The following is a 22,349-nucleotide window of genomic DNA, read 5'->3' as shown; positions in this document are numbered from 1 at the left end:
AAAGACAAGATGCCTTTATGGCATCTGTCATTTTTTTTTTCAAGTCTAACAACTCTCCTATCCAGTATTTCCATAACAAAGAGTGATAGTGCCAGTTCTGCACATAGTAAGTGGAATAATTGGAAGTGTTTGTTTTCAGTAATTAAGTTAGTGATAATTATTTAAGCACCATTGTGCCTACATCCAATATATTTGTTTAAAAGGGGGCATTAGAGGTAGGAGAGAATTCATAAAAGTAGCCTTAAAGGGACTCTAAAAAACATAGTAAAAAGTGATTTTTAAACTAAGAAGTGATGAGAATAAAGGCTGTATTTCAGGAAGATTTGTCTCTTGTGGATACTTGGCAATTTAGGGATAGAAAGGAAGGATAAAAGAACAGGAGTTAATAGGAAGGAGAATGGAAGCCAAGGACTTGAGAATGCTTAGACAATAATCCACAATAAGGTAAAAAGGGCATGCTACAGACTGAATGTTTGTGTCTGCCCCAAACTCCTATGTTGAAACCTAATCCTCAGTGTGATGGTATTAGGAGGTGGGGCCTTTGGAAGATAATTAGGTGATAGGGTGGAGGCCTCATGAATAAGATAAATGTCCTCTATAAAAACCACCTTAGAAGCTCCTTTACCCTTTCTACCATGTGAGAACACAGCAACAAAACAACTGTCAGTGAACCAGAAAGCAGGCCCTCATGAGATACTGAACCTGCTGGCACCTTGATCCCAGACTTTCCAACCTCCAGAACTATGAGAAGTAAATATTTGTTGTTTGTTAGTCACCTAGTCCATGGTATCCTGCTATAGTAGCCCAAGTGAACTAAGATGTGATCTAAACCACAAAGTGAAGAGAAAAAATAAGGAAGGCAGATCGGAAGGAAATTGTGATTATTTTAAGACTGGCAGGTATAGATAAACAGACATTTATAAAAGATGAATCCTAAATTGTGATACCAGAGAACCAGGAGAAGGAATTTACCACTTACAGGAAAATGGGAGTCAGCAAAGAGCATTGATTTGGAAATAGGAAAAAGTAGAGGAAGGGGCAGGGAAATTATAAGGTTAAATATGTGGTTTAGCACTTGTTAAATTTGAGAGGATGAGGTTACATCTATCTAGAGCAATTTAATTAACAGATAAAAAGTTGGTGTCTGGATTAGAAATAAAAATTGAGATGGATGTTGTAAGCAATCAGCATGGAGATGAAAGCAGAGGTCTTGAGAATCACTATTCTGGCCCACGAAAAAAAGGCAGAGAAACAGAAGGTCAAAGGAGTGATGTTGGAGGAAATTTGATTTTGAAAGATGGGATTTGAATAAAAAAAAAGAGAGAGAGAGAGAGAGATCACAAAGAAGAAGGAGGGAAAGGCTCCAGGAGCCTTGGAATAATTGCAAGAATCCTTACCAGGAAGCAGAAGACATGGGTTTATTTCTAGTTTTTCACTTACTCATGGTAACATTGACTGAGTTCTGTGGTTGTGCTGTGCTTCTGTAAATTAAAGGATGTGGATGAGTTCGTCTTCTGCTTAGGGTATTAGGATATAGAAAGCTAGAGTGTTACAGAAACTCTAACAACAAAGAAACGCCAGATAGACAAAAAAATCAACTGTTTTTGAATCTCGGGAATTTTATTCCAAGTGTGACAGGAAGCCATCAGAGGGTGATGAGAAAATACATAAGTTTCAAAAGCTGGGTGCCACAGATAGTTAAATTTTAAAAGAGTGTTAGTGTGAGAGTAGGAAGATTCTTTTGGAGCTTTTACAGTGGTTCCTACTGAGGTGATACTATCTTGGGCTAAGGTGGGAGTAGTGGTCACACACAGAATGTATTTGGACAGAATTGCTGACAGCATGTGTTAGCTATATGGGCATTGGTCAGGAGGAAGTCTCTGCCTTGATGAGAATAATTTCCAGCCTGAATCAGAAGATCCAGCTCTAAGTAGATTTCAAAGCTCTGGGAAGTAACACAGTATAAAATATGGCTAGGCACACAATGACTGTCAATATTTTAAAATCCTGCAAAATATGGAGAATATTTTCAAGCAGTAGAATTCCAACAGAAAGTGCATTTTAACAGAGCATATTTGCACCTTCCCATCTTTCAAAATGTTTTCCACGTTTCCACTCAGGGTGTTCTCCCTAGTGAGAGCCATGGGTGGAATCGTTTTGAAAGTGCTTGCCTTTCATCACAAGCCAAAATAAATCAAAAACTGTGGTCACAGCTTTTGCCAGGATTGGTTCAATTGTGAAAAAGAATATGTTTGATCTGTGGAGGCTCTCCAAGGGAAAATGTTTTGAGTGAAAGGGCAGCATTTTATTTTCTAAAAACAAATGCTTCGTCTTTCCCCATCCATAAAGGCTATATCTGCACACATAGAAATGAAGAAAAAAGTTTAAATACTTACCCAAGCCATGCACAAAGAGAAAGGTGCTGAAAGGAGGGAGAAACACAGCATTTTGAGGCAATGGTAGGATTAGTCTTGCCTGCATTATTCAGATTAAATATCTAACTGGAACAAAGGCCCAAGATTACTGTTCTACTTCCACTTCACCTAAAAGGAGGAAGATCTTGTGAATTTTATTTTTCTAGGAGACAACTGGTGCTTTTCTTCAGACTCTCTTAAGATAGATTCCTAAGAGTTAGTGTGTAAAATCAACAACTGGTAAATTTTTATAATTCTGCATATTAAATAAAAGCTGCTATAAAAAGTGACTATCTTCTAAATGTCAACCCAGTATTTTTCCCATGTGGAAGGATGTTTTCCCTGATTAGATTTATAGCTTTTTCCAAGTCCTTAATCAATGCAGTCTCAATCAAATAACTAATCAACTTTACTTCCTAATTTGATGAATTATACTAATAAACTCCAATTTTCACCAAGAAAATGTAGATTTACCGTCAATTCCTTTTCATTTGAATAAGAGAGTTCCACCATTTTTAAAAATTATCTAGTCCTGGGATCCCTGGGTGGCGCAGTGGTTTAGCGCCTGCTTTTGGCCCAGGGCGCGATCCTGGAGACCCGGGATCGAATCCCACGTCGGGCTCCCGGTGCATGGAGCCTGCTTCTCCCTCTGCCTCTCTCTCTCTCTCTCTCTCTCTCTGTGACTATCATAAATAATAAATAAAAATTTAAAAATAGTTATCCAGTCTTACTTTTGATTTGCAGAAGTTTTGACTAAGCTAAATTTTCTTTTGGAATATGCCCAATATACTAAGTTTTATGCCTCTATAAATGGTATCAGATTTTTTTTTCATCAGTTACCATGAGAGTCTTATCCCTCTCAATTTCATTAATGTCTCATAATGAAGGAAGTATACTATGTGGGGTTGTTTGTCTTGAAGGTAATGAATATTCTGTGACTCAATTCTGTCACTCTTGTCATTCACTGAAGCATGAGTCTTGAGCCCTCAATCACATGGGCACACTTAGATACTCCACCCTGATATTCTAATTTCATATTTGGGTATATAGACTTTCCTTTAGTCTTTGCCAATCTTACAATGATTATTTCTTTTTTGGTATATTTTTTTAATAAGAAGATGAAAACAGAAAACATGTTCAAGGAATAATGCACCAGATGTAAATATCTTCTACACTAACTTGACCACCATACTCTAATGGTCAGGACCCTCTCTTTTATACTACCTCTAAGATTGCTTGTTGCTGCCTATACTGCTGAATTTCCAATATGTATTACCAACTTATTAAATGCTTAATCAAATCTCCCAACTTGAGTTCAATTTAATTTGACCACTACTGTTATGCCCCTACTATGTACTGAATACTATTGATAATATATTGATGAATAAAATAACCCTTTGTTCATGGGCTCACGACTTGGAAGTAGGGGTCCTAGATTAGTGCTTATTTTGAATGATCCTAGATTGGCATTTATCTTGAATAGATACAAAACTATGGAGAAGCTTATTTGTAAAAAAATCAGGGATCAGAGACCTTCAGAGTCACCACAGTCTTCCCATTCAGGGCATTTCCTTAATCATGGAATTCTCCAATCCATTCCAAGGAATATAAGCATTAACACATAGGAGAAGGGGGTGCCTGGGTGGCTCAGTGATTGAGCATCTGCCTTCAGCTCAGGTTGTGGTCCCAGGATCCTGAGATTGAGTGTCGCATTGGGCTCCTTGTAGGGAGCCTGCTTCTCCCTCTGCCTATGTCTCTGCCTCTCTGTGTCACTCATGAATAAATAAATAAAATATTTAAATAAATAAATAAAACCTTAAAAAAAACATAGAAAAAGACACATTGCTCAGTGATTCCAATCTTGTAGTTCTTATTACCTTTACTGAAAAAAGTTATTTACAAATAAATGCCATGTATGTAATTATACGGTTGGACAAGGTCTTAGAAGTGCCTTGGCTCCGTATTCTTATTTTGCAGATGAGGGGACTAAGACTCAGAAAGGAAAGTGGCTTGTCTTAGGCCACCCACTTCTTAGTGGTAAAACTTGGCTCAATGAGCTTTATTTTCAAACACTTAGATTCCATGCCCCCTCACTGGATATAAAGAGGCCAGAAGTGATCCATATGTAATCTCCATGGGAAAAAAATAAGAAAAATTGGTAAAAGTTACTATCATATTAGAATTCAGCTCTATCAGGTGAGAGATGTGGGGTGTGTGCTGAGCCCCACCACTGACCTTCCTTCTCTTATTCTGGAAGGCTGCTGACTTGCTCCTCCCAATCTCAGAAACCCAGGTCAGTGTGCATGTGAGAGAGGAAAATCTTCCTTTATCTGAGGAAGAGGCCAAGACCACCAGCATCAGGTTAGTGGGGAGAAACTCTGTTTATAAGCTGCATAGGGTCAAAACACAGCTTTATCATCTATTATGTTCACCTGGGTAAGTTATCTAACCTCTCCGTGTTTCAATTGCTCTCTTTTTTTTTTTCTCACTTGTTTTTATTGAAGTTCGATTTGCCAACATATAGTATAACATCCGGTGCTCATCCCATCAAGTGCCCTCCTCAGTGCCCATCACCCAGTCACCCCAACTCCCCACCCACCTCCCTTTCTTCAATCCTTTGTTCATTTTCAGAGTCAGGAGTCTGTCATGGTTTGTCTCCCTCTCTAATTTTTCCCACTCAGTTCCCCTCCTTTCCTTATAATCCCTTTCACTATTTCTTATATTCCTCATATGAATGAAACCCTATGATGATTGTCCTTCTCCAACTGACTAACTTCACTCAGCATAATACCTTCCAGTTCCATCCACATCAAAGCAAATGGTGGGTATTTGTCCTTTCCGATGGCTGAGTAATATATATATATATATATATATATATATATATATATATATGCCACATCTTCTTTATCCATTCATCTGTTGAAGGACATCATGGCTCCTTCCACAGTTTGGCTATTTTGGACATTGTTGCTGTGAACATTGGGGTGCAGGTGACCAGCATTTTACTACATCTGTATCTTTGGGGTAAATACCCAGTAGTGCAATTGCCTGGTAATAGGGTAGCTCTATTTTTAACTTTTTGAGGAAACTCCACAGTGTTTTCCAGAGTGGCCACACCAGTTCACATTCCCACCAACAGTGCAAAAGGGTTCCCCCTTCTCCACATCCTCTCCACCATTTGTTGTTTCCTGTCTTATTAATTTTTGCCATTCTCACTGGTGTAAGGTGGTATCTCATTGTGGTTTTGATTTGTATTTCCCTGATTACAAGTGATGCAGAGCATTTTCTCATGGGCTTGTTGGCCAAGTCTGTCTTCTTTGGTGAAATTTCTGTTCATGTCTTCTGCCCATTTCATGATTGGATTTTCTGTTTCTTGGGTGTTAAGTTTAATACTAGCCCTTTATTTTCTATGTCATTTGCAAATATCTTTTCCCATTCTATAGGTTGTCAATCTCTCATCACTAAAATGGGATAGGATCATATCTACCTCACCATTGTTATAAGTATTAAGTGATATTTATATAGCTATTAGATTTCCCTACCACTTCTGTGCATTTTTAAAATTAATACAGTTCAATGATGTACGTGCCCAATCTATTAGAAACAAGAATACTTGGGGCACCTAGGTGCTCAGCCAGTTAAGTGTTGCCTTTGGCTCAGGTCATGATCTTAGGGCCCCGGGACCAAGCCCTGTGGCAGGCTCTCTGTTCAGCAGGGCGTCTATTTCTCTCTCTCCTGCTATATCTGTGATCTCTCTCATGCTCTCTCTCAAATAAATAAAATCTTTTAAAAAAACAAGAATACTTAGAGATACATCTTGTCTAAAAGTAGTTTCTTTTGTGTCTTTTATAGAAGGCAAATTTCAGAGTTAGAGGATTCTATTAAGGATTTGTAGTGCAGTTATCTTATACTGTTCATTAAGATGTCAACTTCAACTAAAAGTGGTATCATGCCTGTTCATCATGTTCAGATGGACATCAAACACATCCATTTTTTAAAATTAATAATCACTTTAAATTGGTATTTCCCACATTGAGTTTTATGGAACATCTAAGTCCTTAGAATATACATATGAGTCAAATGAGTCAAAATTTTTTGATAGTCAAAAACATTGGGAAACACTGGGATACACTGAATTTTTTTTATTTTCTTATTTATTTATGATAGTCACAGAGAGAGAGAGAGGCAGAGACATAGGCAGAGGGAGAAGCAGGCTCCATGCACCAGGAGCCTGACGTGGGATTCGATCCTGGGTCTCCAGGATCGCGCCCTAGGCCAAAGGCAGGCGCTAAACCGCTGCGCCACCCAGGGATCCCTGGGATACACTGAATTTAATGGTTTTCTTTGCTGTAGAACTTTTAAAGCCTATACTATGTTAATGAGATTGTTAATTCTATTTATTAAAGTGAGAAGGAAATCTTCAGGAAATCTTCAGATACAAAAGATTAGCAGCTAAAATGCACCTATGCTTTACAATACTTTAGATTATTAATTGCCTTTGAAAAGATCACTCCTGCAGGCACTGATTCTGATACAATTTTCAAAGTATAAATCTGTATGATCATTGCTAGCTGGGTATATCTGGCATATGCCAGCTGTTAGGAATGAGTGGAAAACATTTTTTTATCACTTCATCAATTTGAAATAAAATGTGGAATTGGTAGCAGAATTTCATACATGTCAGAAAACATTTTTTAAGGTACACTTTCAGATCACCCAGGGTGTTTAGTTGCTGAAGAGTTCACTGCTATGACCATTTTTAATAAGATCAGAACCCAACGATCAGAATAGGCTTTAACCTGTTAGGAAGAAAGTGCATTCCAGTTTGCATTCTGGCCAAAAAGGTTACTGGGTTTGCACCAAAGACAAGACTATAGTCTGCAAAATATGAGACAATCATATCAAAGAGAAGTGGGATGTTGGATGCAGGCCTCCTGCAGGCTGGTGGAGCTTCTATAGTACTAATTATTATGCCACAAGCAACTAAGTCTGCTCCCCTACCTGCCTCCTTCAATTAATTCTAACAGCCCAGAGTATTCCACATCCAGGTGGTTAAAACAATAGGAAAATTGTAATTGGGCTGAAATGTCATAAATTCTTGAGTGTTGTCTTCTATAGTTCATCTACACACTTTCTAGTTGATGTCGCCAGATGTTTTAATCATTTATTTCCTGCTAAATTTTATCAAAACAATACCTAGAAAAACAAAAGCCACAGTCAAGCCTGATTTAAGATAAGGCATCTGCAGAAGGCCTGTTTTCATAAATACGATGCCTAAAGTTGATTGTGAACCTATGTGTTAATGCCCATCAGCTTTTGACAACTGATAGCCACCGCTGGGGGTGATTTGAAAAAGAGAGGATTAGAGTTTAAACAGTGCAGGAAATTGTTCAGTTCAACATTACAAATGTTTGAAAGAAATGCATTTGTGCCTGGTAGGTATAGAATTTCTAAGACATGGGTGAGAGATACATGTCAGAAAATATGCTGTGTTTTGGTCTTCTCTGGAATTAAGTTTTCATTGGCAGTTGGAAAAATATCCACTTGGTACATGAGGTATTTCTCCCATAACTAGACTGAGCCATGGAAATGAATAAATGTTTGCAAACTTTCCTTCCATGTTACTATTTTCCCAGGAGTAGGCAACATTGGAGCCACCAGGCATGAATTGATGTATGAACTGGACAAAGATGTTTGCTGAGTGGGAGGAATGTAGAAGAACATAATGGCTCTAAACTATTAAGACTTCGGTACATATTAGAGGAATCTCTTCTCTCCAAAAGCACCCACCTATACAAGTTACTGGTTTGTTGCCCCTACCCCAACAACCATGACCTCTTCCCTATGCATAAGCATATTAATCCCAGGAGATGCCTTCCATCCCTGATCTCTGGAATTGCATTAGAAAGAATTACATCTGGTTACTATAATAATGGTGTTTTTAAAGAGTTAAACATATATACATTTTTTTTTCCAGGAATATTTCTCTTCCATTTACCAAGGGATGTTTGTCCTTATAAATTTTCAATATTATTTTGTTTTAAGGCATATGAAATTTTATCACTTCATCAATTTGAAATAAAATGTGGAATTGGTAGCAGAATTTCAGGCAGTGATAGAATTCCCAAAGGATTCTGATGTCCTTTTAAAAATTAAATACAATAATGGAAGATAAACTGTGTAAAATGCCAGCACTTCTCTTCCCCATCTCCTCTGTTTGTGTACTAAGCCAAGAGGTCTCACTGCCAATCATATTCTAGGAAAGAAATAGTATAGAAAGTGCTTCTGCTATCACTCATGCATTCATTAGATTCCCTGTTTCTTTCATTCAGTTTTGAGTTTGGTGTTAATTCACAGCACATATACACCTATATAAAACATACACAACTTCTCTGATTATAATACAGATAGATTGTTGGTAACTTGAGATATACTGAAAATATTTAGAAATACTTATGGCTGGGTTAAAAATGTCTGAACAAAGAGCTTTAAAATGGAATCTTCACTGGAAGAAACATCTACTGATGGTACAGGATAAATACCATTGTTAGGATAATGAGAAAAGTATTAGATTTCCAAGAAAGACCAATATAGTAACTACTCCTTACCCAAAAAAGAAAGACAGAGAGGAAAAGACAGGGGTGATTCCAAATCTAAACCTCAATTCCAAATCTAAAGTTCTCTATTAATGTAAACAAAATTATTTGTCTTTTCATAACATTACATCAAGTCAAAATGTGATTTATACATCAATCACCCTTGTATGTGTGGTCATTCCTCATAATATTCTGAGTTTTATTACAATGCCTCTGGCTATTTTCTTTTAATTTTTTCCCTTTACTTATGAAAAGTAAACACAACTGTTTAAATGCAAGAGATATTTTCCTCCAGAAAGCTGGAAAAGCACAAAGAAAACCTAAAATTTTATTAGAACACTTTCAAAAAAAAAAAAAAAACACTTTCAAAAATATCATAAGGGACCATTCTTAGGACACTAAGCACAAAAATATACCCCTAACAGTTTCTTTGACAGCAGCCTCATAGCGGAATAGGCTCTTTTTCATATTAACTTCCAAAAATGTGATTTCTATTTGATGCATCAGAAATTTCCTTAAGAACTAGTTCCATTTCTGACCTTCATAGTTAGGTCCAATCATCTTAAAAACTGCTTATTTTTTTTTATCTATATATTGTCCTGAGGTCTATGGATTTACTACAACTGAAGAGCATAACACACTGTTTTATGTGCCCAACATAACTTCTGTGAGGTTTCACAGGGCTGCTACAGTTTCAGTGACACTTAAACTTAAGCACTCTGTTCAAATGTCTCTTGACTTTATAATCTTACATTTCTATACACATTGGCAGCATGTTGTTGTCTTTATCTTTAGAGTACCTCCGCACCCAGTCCTGTATTTTCCAAAATTACCTCTCGGTCAGTTTGCTCTCCAGCACACAGCCCTGACACACACAAACACTCCTATGTGTACACTGTAGAAGATCCATTCCTTCAGTGAAACAGAGGGAAGGCCAAGGGAGACAGCTGATATTTATTGACTCTTTTAGGCGCTCAGCCTAATCCATGTGCTGTCATTTTATTCTCATAACAGCACTATGGAGTATGAGTCAGTATCCTTATTCCTATTTTCAAATCACAAAACAAAGACCGGAGTACTTTGCCTGCATTCCACAGCTATTGATGGTGTCAAACCTAGGCTTGCTGGTCACCCGATCCCTCCACAGAACCACTAATTTTGAAGAGCAGATAATTTCGAGTCTTACCCCTTACCCCCTTTTCCACTCCGCCTTACATTTCCTCCCTTTTCAGAGACACTGGCTTATGCAACCACTTTTGTGAAAAGTCTCAATAAGTTGTTTAAACCTGTTTTGGTTTAATAACAACATTTCAATTGTATGATATCAGTGCCCCTATTCTTTGTTTGATAGTGACTCCTTTTGATGACATCTTAGCCCAAACCACAATTATTCAGACCCTTTCAGTTACTTAAATATAATGCAAGACAGCTTAAACCTTCTCCCTCAAATCCAGTTTGAAGCTTCTGACTATACAGACTAGAAGTGTAGCTCCAGGAGGAAGCAGAAAGGAGAGATTTTTTTCAAGTCCCTTTTTCCTACCTTAGGCTCCAGTGTGTGTAGGAGCAGGAAAGGGTGGTAGGAGAGACAGAAATCTCTGATGCACCCTGACCCACAGGGTCAGGACTAGGGTGAGGCAACGGAGGCACTAAGCTTGCACTTGCACAACCCTGGAGGGAGGACCTCCTTAAACCTGTGCCCTGGGAACTTCCCTTGCATCTCTTGCTCAGGATACTTCCATTTGACACTGGAAACCTCTGCTCCATACTGGTATCCATTTAGTGAGTGCACATGATTGCAAACAGGCAGAGGCTGGCTTTCCTGGGGCACTCTTTTTATTGAGGACCTCTAGAGGAGCAGCACATCCCCTGGTCCCCCTTCTTTCAATTATACTCTCTGGTTGGGTGCCCCCTCTCTTGGCATGGAGCCCACATGGGCAACCCTATGTTTCCTGCCTCTAACTTCATCTTCCTGCCGTTAGAGCCTCAGGAACTATTGGGTTCTCTTATGTCTTCACCAAGAGAACTAAGATGGGGCAAGAGTTACCCCCTACTTCCTAACAAGCTTCTTAAAATATAATCCTTTTATGATCTGCTGGTGTGGATTCCTCAAATAAGCCTCACACCTTCCCAACACTCTGCATTAGACTCTGGGTGAAAACCACCAAACTTTAGGGGACATATGCCATGCTCTCCCAAAATCTCTCTCTCCATTGTATTCTGGCAGAAGGTTGCTGATCTCAGGGAATGCTTTTGTCAATGCTTAATAAGTTTCCAGAAGTGAATATAGTTTCAGAAGCCAAGAAATCTGCTTTTTTGTAAACCTATGGTCAAGGTCTGAGTTTTCACAGCACTGCTATCACTAAAGCCACAACTGAGCACACAAAACCTTCCTGACTCTACAGGCCTCCAGCTCTGCAGTGAGAAATGCTAGACGCCCACATCCTGACCTTGAGCTATTTGCCTGGCTAGGGGTTTATTTGTTTGTTTGTTTTTTTCCACCAAACTTTGGAACCACTAAGCTATTTCTGAACCCTGGTTTCTTTTCTGATTGCTTACCACGCAATAATTCTCCTGGTTCTCCATTTGCCCTAGAAACAGAAAGAATCACAGCTCACTAGAAAGTCAAGAGGCACAAGTGGTACCAATGTAAAGTAGCATCGGAGGCTTTCCAGAGTCATAGACAGCATCACCCACAGTGGCTGGGATCTCAGCCATGCATTTCCACAACCCCCAACATGACCTGTATGTGTTGTCTTGAACTCTGAAGTGATGAGGACCAGAATCAGAGGCCCTCAGGGTCTCCTGGTTCAGTCTCCTGACATATATGATTGATATCTGCCCTCAAGGGCTGAGATGAGTGAGGGTGGCAGAGTGGAAGTCTCCCTGCAGAAGGCAAAGGTTTGCAAACTGTGCTCCTCAGAGCCCTTAGAGGGAGGGGGTGATGACAGGATTAGGAAGAGGCAGGGAAATTTCTTCTTCTCGAAATGTTTTATATTTTGGATTTGGGTGACAATTTAATACAGAAAAAGGATTTCAAGACTTTAAAATTGAAAAGAGTATAGAGGTTCGGTCTCAGAAAAAAAGGATTCCAAGTCCTAGCTATGTCCTTTACCAGTCGTTGATTCTGAGCAAATTATCTAATGCTTCCATACTCAGTTCCTCATCTAAAAAGTGAGAGAAACAATACCTGTCCAATTCTCCCTGAAATGATAATGAGCATGAAATGTAGGAAAATATTTATATTTCTTGAAGCACAGAAAGGGCCTTTGGTTTACATTCTCTCCATTGATCTTTGTGACAACCCTGCAATGCAGGTGCCATTGGACTTCATTTATCATATTGAAAAACAAAAACAGAAACAAGTTCAGAGAGGCTTAGTAACTTGCTTGCAGTCACACAGTGATTGATCCAAGATTTGTTCTCAATTCTGACTCTGGGCCAGAACTTGGTCTTGAATTGGGCTTCATATTGCCATTGTTCTTCTCCCCTGCTCTCCATACTACTGTTTATAGAAATGCTAGGGACAAGAACAGCTGCTGTTCACTGAGTCCAAGGGACTGTGCTCGCTGCAAGACATATATTACCTCATATAACCATCTCCATTCAGTGAATCCTTACAGTACTTGTATTAGGTGGGCACTTTTATTATTTGTTTTACCAATGAAGAAAGTATTGCATAAAGAAACTGCATTAACTTTCCCAAGGTCCAGGACCAGTCACATTGTACATGCCTGCAGCTAAGTCCCCACCTCTCCACCATCTCCCTGCTGCCACCATTAATTTTGCCACCATCACTGTGGCTCCTGACAATGCTGCCATCTCTGCCACTGCTGTCAAAGTCCTAATTCATCTTCTGTACTCCAAAAGGCAAAATTGCTTTTCTCAGTTTTATGGTACCCAACTTCAAGAAACATGGGGCAAGTCCTATAGGACACTTGAAGAAGATGCCCCCTAATTCTGAGCAGTGTCTTGAGGTTAAATCAAAGCATCTGCACTCTCTCCTCACAGGAATTGCCTGTCCACCTGGAGAATGCTTCACTGACTTAGAAATCTTTTGTTCCCCTTATTTTTTCCCAAGAATTATCATTATGATGAATATTTACCCAGTACTTTTTTTTTTGGTCTTGGGTACTTGACTAGCATAAAAATATGCATCATGTCATTAATTTTTACAACTCTGTGAGATAGTTACAGTGATTATACCCAATCTATATATGAGGAAGCTAAGGCAAAGAGAGCCTAGTAACATACTCACATTTTTTCAGTGACTTAGCAGGAGAGTCAGGCTTCAAAGCCAGGTTATCAGTCACCAAGATGAACTCTTTTAGCCATTAAATATGCCACAAAGGTTTGTCCATTGGCCCAAGAGTCCATTCCCTGCTCCTCTCAGGGACATAGATAACAAAGTGCTACCCTAAAAACTCAGAGTGATTCTCCCTATATAAATATCAAGATGTAAAGATTAACTCATTCCACGTGTATGTGAAGATATTTTTGTCATCTAAAAATGCTAAGAGGATATAGTTCTTTGATCAATTAATCAACATCGTCATTGTACCTTGCATCACAGTAAGATATATATAGTGGAAATTATGGATATGATTTAGGAGAGGCTCTACTCTTAAAGGTGTTGAATTCTTTGAGAGAGATCAAACCCAGAGGAGATGGTCTCTGTTGGTCTAGATAGTCAGTTTTCCCTCCCAAAACATTATAAATACCCTTTGTGATTGTCCATCTGAGACATCTTTGTGCATTTACAAATACATGCTGCATAGATAGAACTGGCTACGTAATTTTCAGGGTCCGGTGTGAAATGAAACTATGGGAACCTGTGTTCAAAAAATTACTAAGAATGTTAAGACCACATCTCATTAAACCCAGCAAGGGGTCTAAGTACAAGGCCTGTGCAATTGCATAGGTTGCATCCACATGAAGCTAGCCCTGGTATCATGCCACTTTTTGTGCTCAGTACCAATGTTGATTCTGCTTCTACATCAAATATCTTGACCATCCCCAGGCCAGCCCCATTTCTTGGGCCAGCTGCCTACCCAGTATTTCCTACAAGGCCACACCTGTTCCTCCTGTCTCCTAGTGAACCCCTATCCCAACTTCTCCAATTAACTATTTTCTACATTCCTTTCTTCTCTTCACAATAAATTGAATTGGCTGGCTTGGCTGGCTGTTTAGCAGGCTCAAAGTAATCTAACTCCAGCAATAGGCACTCCTCTCACCTGCAGGCCACTTGGCGCCTTTCTTCCGCTCACCCAGGAAAAGTGAGTGTGGGACTGAAGGAAAGCAAGCAAAAAGAGCCACAGACAAGTTAAATCTTGCTAATACTACTCTTGTAGCCACACCTGACTTTGGTAGTTTCTCACCATAATGAAAGTTACTTTGTATGAAACTTCTTGATAATTAGCCAAATCCCTACGGATCTCACAAAGCAGCCCCCCCCCCCCCCCCCCCCAGTTAAAGGCCTTCTCAATTTTGTTTGGAAATTTATTACTACACTGAATTCAAGGAATATGTTAATATTCTTGATAAATACGGTTGTGATGGGCATGCTCATTTTCATGCTTCTCCAGATGTAAAGCAATGCATCTTGCTCACCTGAAAGGACCCTCTGTGTCATATAAAGCAGCAAGTGCTAGAGGTCAAATGAATGTGCAAATAGAGGCTTCAAGAGTTGAGAAATCTTCGCTGTAAAATTAAGAATTCTGGAGATCTTAAGGTGAGGAGGTGAGGATAAAATAATTGTTTCAGGGGATCCCTGGGTGGCTCAGTTGTTTAGTGACTGCCTTCGGCCCAGGGTGTGATCCTGAGGTCCCAGGATCGAGTCCCACATCAGGTTCCCTGCATGAAGCCTGCTTCTCCCTCTGCCTCTCTCTCTCTCTCTCTCTCTCTCTCTCTGTGCATCTCTCATGAATAAATAAATAATACCTTTAAAAATAAAATAATTAGTTTCACAAATTAAAATGGAATAATAGTTCTTCCATTCAACTCAATAGCAGAGAATCTGCAAATCTCAAAAAAATATTTTTCTATATGGAAATAGAGAAATTTCCTTATTGACTTCCAAGATTTTATTATGTGATTTCTCTTTACAGCCTTTATCCTGATCATTTAAAATTATTCCTGATCATTTAAAATTGTTATGCCCAATACTTACGCTTTTGTAATTTTTTTAACCCATCACTGCTTTATTTTATCAAAGTCTTAATTGGCTCCTTGGTTCTTAACAGTTAATTAAGGCACTGCAAAATAGCAGGTAGATACTTTGATCACAGGATGATTTAGCTAAAATACAATCCTCTAGCTGGAAATCTTCTGTTCAGTTTCTGAAACCTTTTGCCACTTTCTCTGTATTTTTGCTTGACAATTGTATTTTTGTTTGAATAACAACTTTACCCCCAACACATGTTATAGGGCTATAATAGATATCTCCATGTCTTATCTCCCTTTGTAGCCTGCACATTCTCAAATGACAAGATTCTGAGCTGGTTCATAAATGTGCCCAGCAAATAGAGGGTGGTTAATAAGGAAAATGGTTTAGTTAGTTGATTGAATGAAAAAAAGGAAGAAAGGAAGGGGGAAGAGGGTGGGGGAGGAAAAACAGGAGGAAGAAAAATTTTCTATTTTATCTGCATCTTCATTCCCCCCTCATCTTTGATCCTGTTATCAGTTAGTTCTAAGGTATAGCTGAGCAGCTCCCTGCAATCAACTTTATGCCTGCTATTTTCCAAGAAAGTCAGTCACTACTAAGGAACTAGGAACCATCAAAAATAGCTGAAGGAGGGATCCCTGGGTGGCGCAGCGGTTTAGCGCCTGCCTTTGGCCCAGGGCGCGATCCTGGAGACCGGGGGTCGAATCCCACGTCGGGCTCCCGGTGAATGGGGCCTGCTTCTTCTCCCTGTGCCTGTGTCTCTGCCTCTCTCTCTCTCTCTCTCTCTCTCTCTCTCTCTCATAAACAAATAAATAAAAATTAAAAAAAATAGCTGAAGGAGATAAAGCAATGATGAGTTAAAGAACTGTTAATGGCACTCCGTTAAGTACAGATGAAGCTCAACACAGCTAAGATGTAACACTTTGCAGTGACTTCCTGTCTAGTAACCCAAGCCTTTACAATGTCTCTTCCACCAGATGTTCCAATCATCTATAAACCTGGAGAATAATGCTACAATCTTAGAGGAAATCTTACATGTTTCCTAGCAATTTCTTAATTTTTAAATAACCTACATAAAGTTTTTGCTTAGTAACTCTCCTTCAGTTTGATTATATCCAACCCTGTGAAACTTACTACTTACCAATAAAACCTATTCTACATTGTTAAAAAGATTTTTACATTAAAGAAAAAATAGAGAATAATGGAAGGATCCCACCAGATAGAAGTACATAAAACAAATGCTAAAATTCTGTCATTTTACTTCAAAAATTATAAATATATATCTCTATGCATATAAATATATAACAATTAAAACAGCAAATATAGCTGTGGAACACACCATTTTCATTTGTTTCCTGTCATTTGCTAATGATATATACATTATTTTCTGAACCTATCTGTTCTAAATGTAAAATCTCTACCCCCCAGGAATTTATGATTGCTCCATTTTATCTGTATGCCCACCTCTCATTGATTTCTGCTAGAAAATTGATTACGTCCCCCAAGATCTTCCTCTCTTCTAATTTCTTTTTTTTTTAATATTTTATTTATTTATTTGAGAGAGAGAACATGAGAGAGCACAAGCATGGGAAGGGGCAGAGAGAAAGGGAAGCAGACTCCCTGCTGAGCCAGGGAGCCAGATTCAGGGCTTGATCCCAGGACTCCCCAGGATCATGACCTGAGCCAAAGGCAGACGCTTAACTGACTGAGCCACCCACGTGCTCCCCGCTTTTAATTTCTTGATAGAAAAAGACTCCCAGGAAATAACACCAAAGAAATCCCCTAGCCTTTAATATTCAAGTGTTTAAATAAGAGCAATAAGATGTGATTGCCTGTTCATAAGAGTAACTACACTAGCAACTAATGACATCTTCTACCAAGGCATGCTAAAATTGCTTTAAAGAAAGCGAGTTAATTCAACTCAATAAAGCCAACATTTTCTTGTTCAAATGGGAATTGAATTTGTATCTCTCAAATCAACAGAATTTTAATATAGAATTAGCTCTGATCTTTAAACTGAGATACAAATAATTTCAGAAAACAATTATCTTCTTTAGCTAGAGCAAGGTAAAATAAAGATAGACCCAAATGTATCTGAGATCTCATTCTTTCATTTGTGCTTACACACTCCCCAAGCAAAGTGTGTCTCCTCTCCTAAGGCTGTGCCTTTAAATCACTGATTTATGTTCCAGGACCTGAAGGCTGTGTTTTACATAGTGCAGTGCTAGCCAGCAGCAAGTCCCAGAAGGTGAGTGTATCATTTGAAAGGGTTTTAATGCAGCAGCGGGGGAAGAAGCACTACCTCCCGGTAATCACATGATCAGCACACCTAAATGGACAGCCCCAGCCTGCATATTTAAACCTGCAGCCGGAGATGCAGCTCTGTTTGCACAATGCTGTCCCATGGCAGAATTACACAGCTCGCCATGGCTGCAGCCAGATAATTATTATTGATTCGCTCTCAAACTGTCAATCCAGGGACAGCTCTGAGGCAGTCAGTGATGGACAGAAGGAGGATTGGACAGCCACCATCCAACGAGGAAACTTCATCTTGAAAATGAACTTAGATGAGATGGTGCCGGTGGATAAGGGTAATTGATGATTGTTTCAGAGTGGAGGAAGGGGAAGAAGGAAAGATTAAAAAAAAAAAAATCCTCCTTGGCATTCATCTTCATGTCCTTAGTGGAATATAATAGGGGCAGTCCACAAACTTTGTGAAATTTTTGTGTGGTTCTTGTGCAAGATATCTATCATTTTTAGTATGCTACCATAATCAAGATGGACTCACCGCTTTCCAAATAAAGACAAAAATTTAGGTGTCTTCTTGATTACCTTAGAATTTGGAAATTTTTGAGGATGTAGACATATTATCTTTTAATGTGCCTAAGACATATATTTGTATAGTCATTTTAACTTTTCAAAATATTTTCTGTAATTTCCTAATATTTGCAAGGCAATTATACCCTCAGCCATGATACATAAACCATCAAATACCATTTGACAATTTGAGAGATGGGCAAATTGAAGCACAGAGGAGTTAAATGACTTATCTAAACTTACAAAACTCATTAGAGGTCAAACTAGACAAAGATTCCACACTTCCTGTCTCTTAGATACTTAGATACTCTTCCTCTAATAATCATTCCCATTCTTCAACTGGCTATTCAGAGCCAAGCATTATAAAAGACACTGCATAGATTATCTTATTTAAAATTCACAACAGGAAGGTGGATTGCATGAACCATTTTTTACAGACAAGGAAATGAAGCTCATAGTAATTTCAGGACTTGTGTGAAGTCACTCAAAGTCTCAGCCAGGACTTGAATCTCAGGCTGCCTAGTGTGGTGCTTCACATGGAGGCAGCATGTCCAAGTTTTAAGGCCATGTCAGCAGCTACTAAAACTACAACAATAACAATGTATTTGAACAATAAAACATTAAGCCACAGTCCTGTGTAAATACTGCCTTTCCTACCAGTGAAGAGTAATATGGCTTCAGTGACATCCTGTTCCAACACCTAAGATTCAGAAGTCTTTGGAAAATTTTTACTCAAGGGTAATGTCCTGATTGTGTGATGCTGGACCCTTTTATTTGTTCCTCTAGGTGTCCAGTGGGTCAGCAGCCCCACTGTCTCCCACTGGGAGACAGTGATCAAGTTGATGTGGACTAGGTTGAAAAACAGCCATCCTGACTATATTCCTCATGAGTCACCCTTTGTCTCTCTTCATTTGAAGTATGACCTGGCATTTGCTGATTGTCAGTGACATTGCTTTACTACAGTCATTTCCGGGCCTGAGGTTGTGTCACTCTGGGCACCTTCAGTTATCTCAAGGAATCATCTCAGAATGTTTTTTTTTAAAAAACAAGAATTGTTAGTTCATCTTAATTAAAAAAAAACAAATAAAACAAAACATATATCCGAGAGGGCATTTTAAAAGAAGGAAAGTGAGTCTAAAAAAAAAAAAATCAAGGCAAAACAAAGACACACAGGAAATCATTGGTGAATATAAGTCACACATTATTTGCAAAGGAAAAGCTTAATGTTATCCATATTCTGAGAAGTTTGAATCAAATACCCTGGGTTCTGGCCTAGAAGGAAAGCAAACTGCCAGCTGCTCCCTATAGTTTTAACTTGTCACATACTAGATTTCTGGTCATTCCCAGTATTCATATGCTCCAACTATCTCCCTTAGAGTAGGAGTGAAAATTCAAGGGATCCCTGTGTGGCGCAGCGGTTTGGCGCCTGCCTTTGGCCCAGGGCGCGATCCTGGAGACCCGGGATCGAATCCCACGTCGGGCTCCCGGTGCATGGAGCCTGCTTCTCCCTCTGCCTATGTCTCTGCCCCTCTCTCTCTCTCTCTCTCTCTCTGTGTGTGTGACTATCATAAATAAATAAAAATTAAAAAAAAAAAAAAAAGAAAATTCAAAGGACTGTGGTATGGTAGATACAGAAAGTTCTCTTTCCAGTGTATCCTTAAGCCTTAAAAAAAGCTTTTCCTTGCAAGGATAATCTCCATTCATGATCGTACACTGCACCCATGCCCAGCATTCATGGTTGCTTTAGTTGTCATTTGATGCTCCTTTCATGTATCCAACATTCTTAATCATCCTTCATCTCATTTGATCTACATTACATTTTGAAAGGCAGGGCAGATACGATTACTGATGTTTTACAGATGAGCAGGTTGAAGACGAGAAATTAAATGACTTATTCAAAGCTGCTCAGCTTGTGAGTGACAAAGCTAAATCTAGAACACAGATTTTTTGACTGCTAGTCCTAGGCTGTATCACTATGCCTCAATGATCCTATGGTTGTGTTTTATTTTTAATATATGAGATCCATTTTGCATGCATGTAAGCTAAACACAGGCCACGAGGGATAGCATGGAAACCATAAATTTGTATAAGTATTTATACTTACACAATAGTAAGGAATAACCTCCTACTATACATCAGTAGAGAGTCTCTCTCATTTCTCCAAAAACAGATTATTAAGACAGTATTGTAACCAATGGAAGTATAGTTTCTTAAGAAAAGGTTGCTGGTTTTTTTTTTTTTTTTTTAATAATACCCAAAGATACCATATAACCTTGATCTTTGGCTCTGAACCCATGGTCTTATGTTTGAGTCCTAGGAAGAGATGGCTAGGAGAAAAAAGGGAACAAAAAAATCTAAAAGATTATTTGCTTGAACCTCAACTATTTGAAGCACAGTCCCCTTTCTAGTTTTTTCTTGTGTGTCTGTAGGTGGGCACCAGTCACCTTTTCTCTGAGATGTCTCTTCACCTTCTCTGGAGTTCCAAGACGACCTAACATCAAAACATCTGATGAGGTTAGCCCTGTTCAGACTGAAGAAGACATCATTTTCAGCAGGTATTGGTGGTACCAGGACAGTGATGGATTTGTGGCACCCTTCCAATATGGCCATGTGTCAGTGAGAAGCCTAGAAAAAAGACAATATCCTAGCACAAAGAAGCAAAAGAATGGAGAATGGTAGATTCTAATGGGATTCAAGACTATGTTTGTGATCTTTCTTAAGGATGCCTAGAAATAATTAGGGGAAAATGAAGGAAAGGAAGACTCTCCAGAGAGCCTGGGTCAAGGTTTAGAGTAATGATGTTTGTACTATGGTTATAGTTACAATTGTATTACCCATTCTAGGGCTGATGTGGTCTGGAGAAAAATTTGGGGAGTGGGGGTACCCCATTAATATTAACAGGTTGTTATTAAAAATACCTGTTCCATGTTTGTTTTTCAGGAAAGGTACATAGATTTTAGGGTCTGACAAAATTGACTTTCATTGTTAACCCTACCATTTACTAGATCTGGATGTCTGAGCAAGTAATAAAACCTGCCTAAATCTGTTTTCTTTGTAAACTTGGAAAGGTGCTTTCAATGTGAGATTGTTGGGATCTATATGATCTTAAGGAGAACAAACTCTTTACAAAAGAGGTAACCCTCATCTGACAAGGTAAAGGTGAGGTCTTTTACAATCCTGAAAGCCCTATGTCAGTTTTGAGAGTTAGTATGACCTCTATGGGATAGACGAAGCAGTCGGCCTTGTTCTCCATGGCACTGTCACTCACCTAGCTGTTACTTGGGGCCAGATTCCCTCAGCGGGTGCTGTGATGCAAACCATAATAATAAATTAAGCCATACCCTGTGCTTCTACCCCCAATCTGGCATGGTAATCCAAAGACCTGCATGTGCTGCTTCTGAGATATATTCAGAATAGGACTTGCCACTTTACTTCCAGGGAAAGAAGGCTGGGGATCTCTGTGAGGAAGCACTCTCAGTACCTCTGGGGGAGCTAAAGGTGCTTCCCCCCCACTCAGCAGCCAAATGACAGGAATGAGCCCATATCAAAGGCAGCTGTGGCAGAGGAGAAGGTCTGTTTCAGGGAGGGAAGGGAGCCACGCTGTAGAGAATGCTTAAGTAGAATTGGCAGCAGGAATCTTTGATGGCCCTAGCAACAAACACTTGAGTGGCAGGACTGTAGTGTTGATTTTTCTTTTAATCTTCTCTCACCTTCATGATAACATAGTTCTCTGCTGGAAAAGTCAGTCTTTACCCATTTATGGCACTGAGGCCAAGAATCACAGAAATATTGCTTCAACTGAAATTCTGAAACAAGACCTCATTCCCTATGATTACAAAAAACGAAAAAGAAAATGAGTGTGTCTGTTCATGATATCTCTTTTTGTGGTCATGATGTTGCTTTCCACACGATCTTTGTTAAGCACTATTAAAGGTGCCAGAGCCAACCCTACATGCTGAGGTGTGAAGGCTGCATCAGAGATGATGGACAAGAAAAGACAGAGGGCAAGAGAGTGAAAAGAATTTAGAAAGAGAAGTCCTTAAAGTGTGTCAGCTACTGGAGATTGGAAGAACATGCTGTTTGAAGAGCCAGAGGAACTTAACCAAGTCCTACTCAGACTGGCCTAAGAGAAAGTGTTAGAGGACTAAGAATTTGTATGAGACTAATTAAACATAAATTTACCTCTACCTTTGACTAGACTGTGCATTTAAGGGATGGGGAAAAAAAGGTAGAGAGAGAAAGCAGCATGGAATGTGGATGGAACTAAAGGGATCTAAAATGATCTTGCAGACTTTGTGCAATTAGAGATAAAAATCACTGACAAGTAAACACTGGCATTATAGAGCTAGATAAAAACTTAAG

At 39.0% G+C, this 22,349-nt stretch overlaps 1 long non-coding RNA gene across 10 annotated transcripts in view; it reads left to right on the top strand.

The window, feature by feature from the left end:
• LOC111093297 overlaps positions 1 to 22,144 on the top strand; it is a 36,531-nt gene extending 14,387 nt beyond the window's left edge. For 3 of the 10 annotated variants that reach the window (XR_005381673.1, XR_005381672.1, XR_005381670.1), the window contains 6 exons: positions 4,672 to 4,775; positions 8,051 to 8,164; positions 14,593 to 14,738; positions 17,363 to 17,418; positions 20,417 to 20,542; positions 21,910 to 22,144. This is a non-coding gene — a long non-coding RNA (uncharacterized LOC111093297). Of the gene's footprint in view, positions 1 to 4,671; positions 4,776 to 8,050; positions 8,220 to 14,592; positions 14,739 to 17,362; positions 17,419 to 20,416; positions 20,543 to 21,909 lie in introns of all 10 variants that reach the window. The other 7 variants (XR_005381678.1, XR_005381675.1, XR_005381671.1 and 4 more) reach the window with 6 other exon arrangements.
• The last annotated feature ends 205 nt before the right edge of the window (positions 22,145 to 22,349 follow it).

This window comes from Canis lupus, chromosome 30, assembly GCF_011100685.1.
Source record: "Canis lupus familiaris isolate Mischka breed German Shepherd chromosome 30, alternate assembly UU_Cfam_GSD_1.0, whole genome shotgun sequence".
In the NCBI taxonomy this organism is placed as follows: domain Eukaryota; kingdom Metazoa; phylum Chordata; class Mammalia; order Carnivora; family Canidae; genus Canis; species Canis lupus.
The sequence above is the reverse complement of the archived record's forward strand: the minus strand, read 5'-3'. Positions and strand labels throughout refer to the sequence as shown.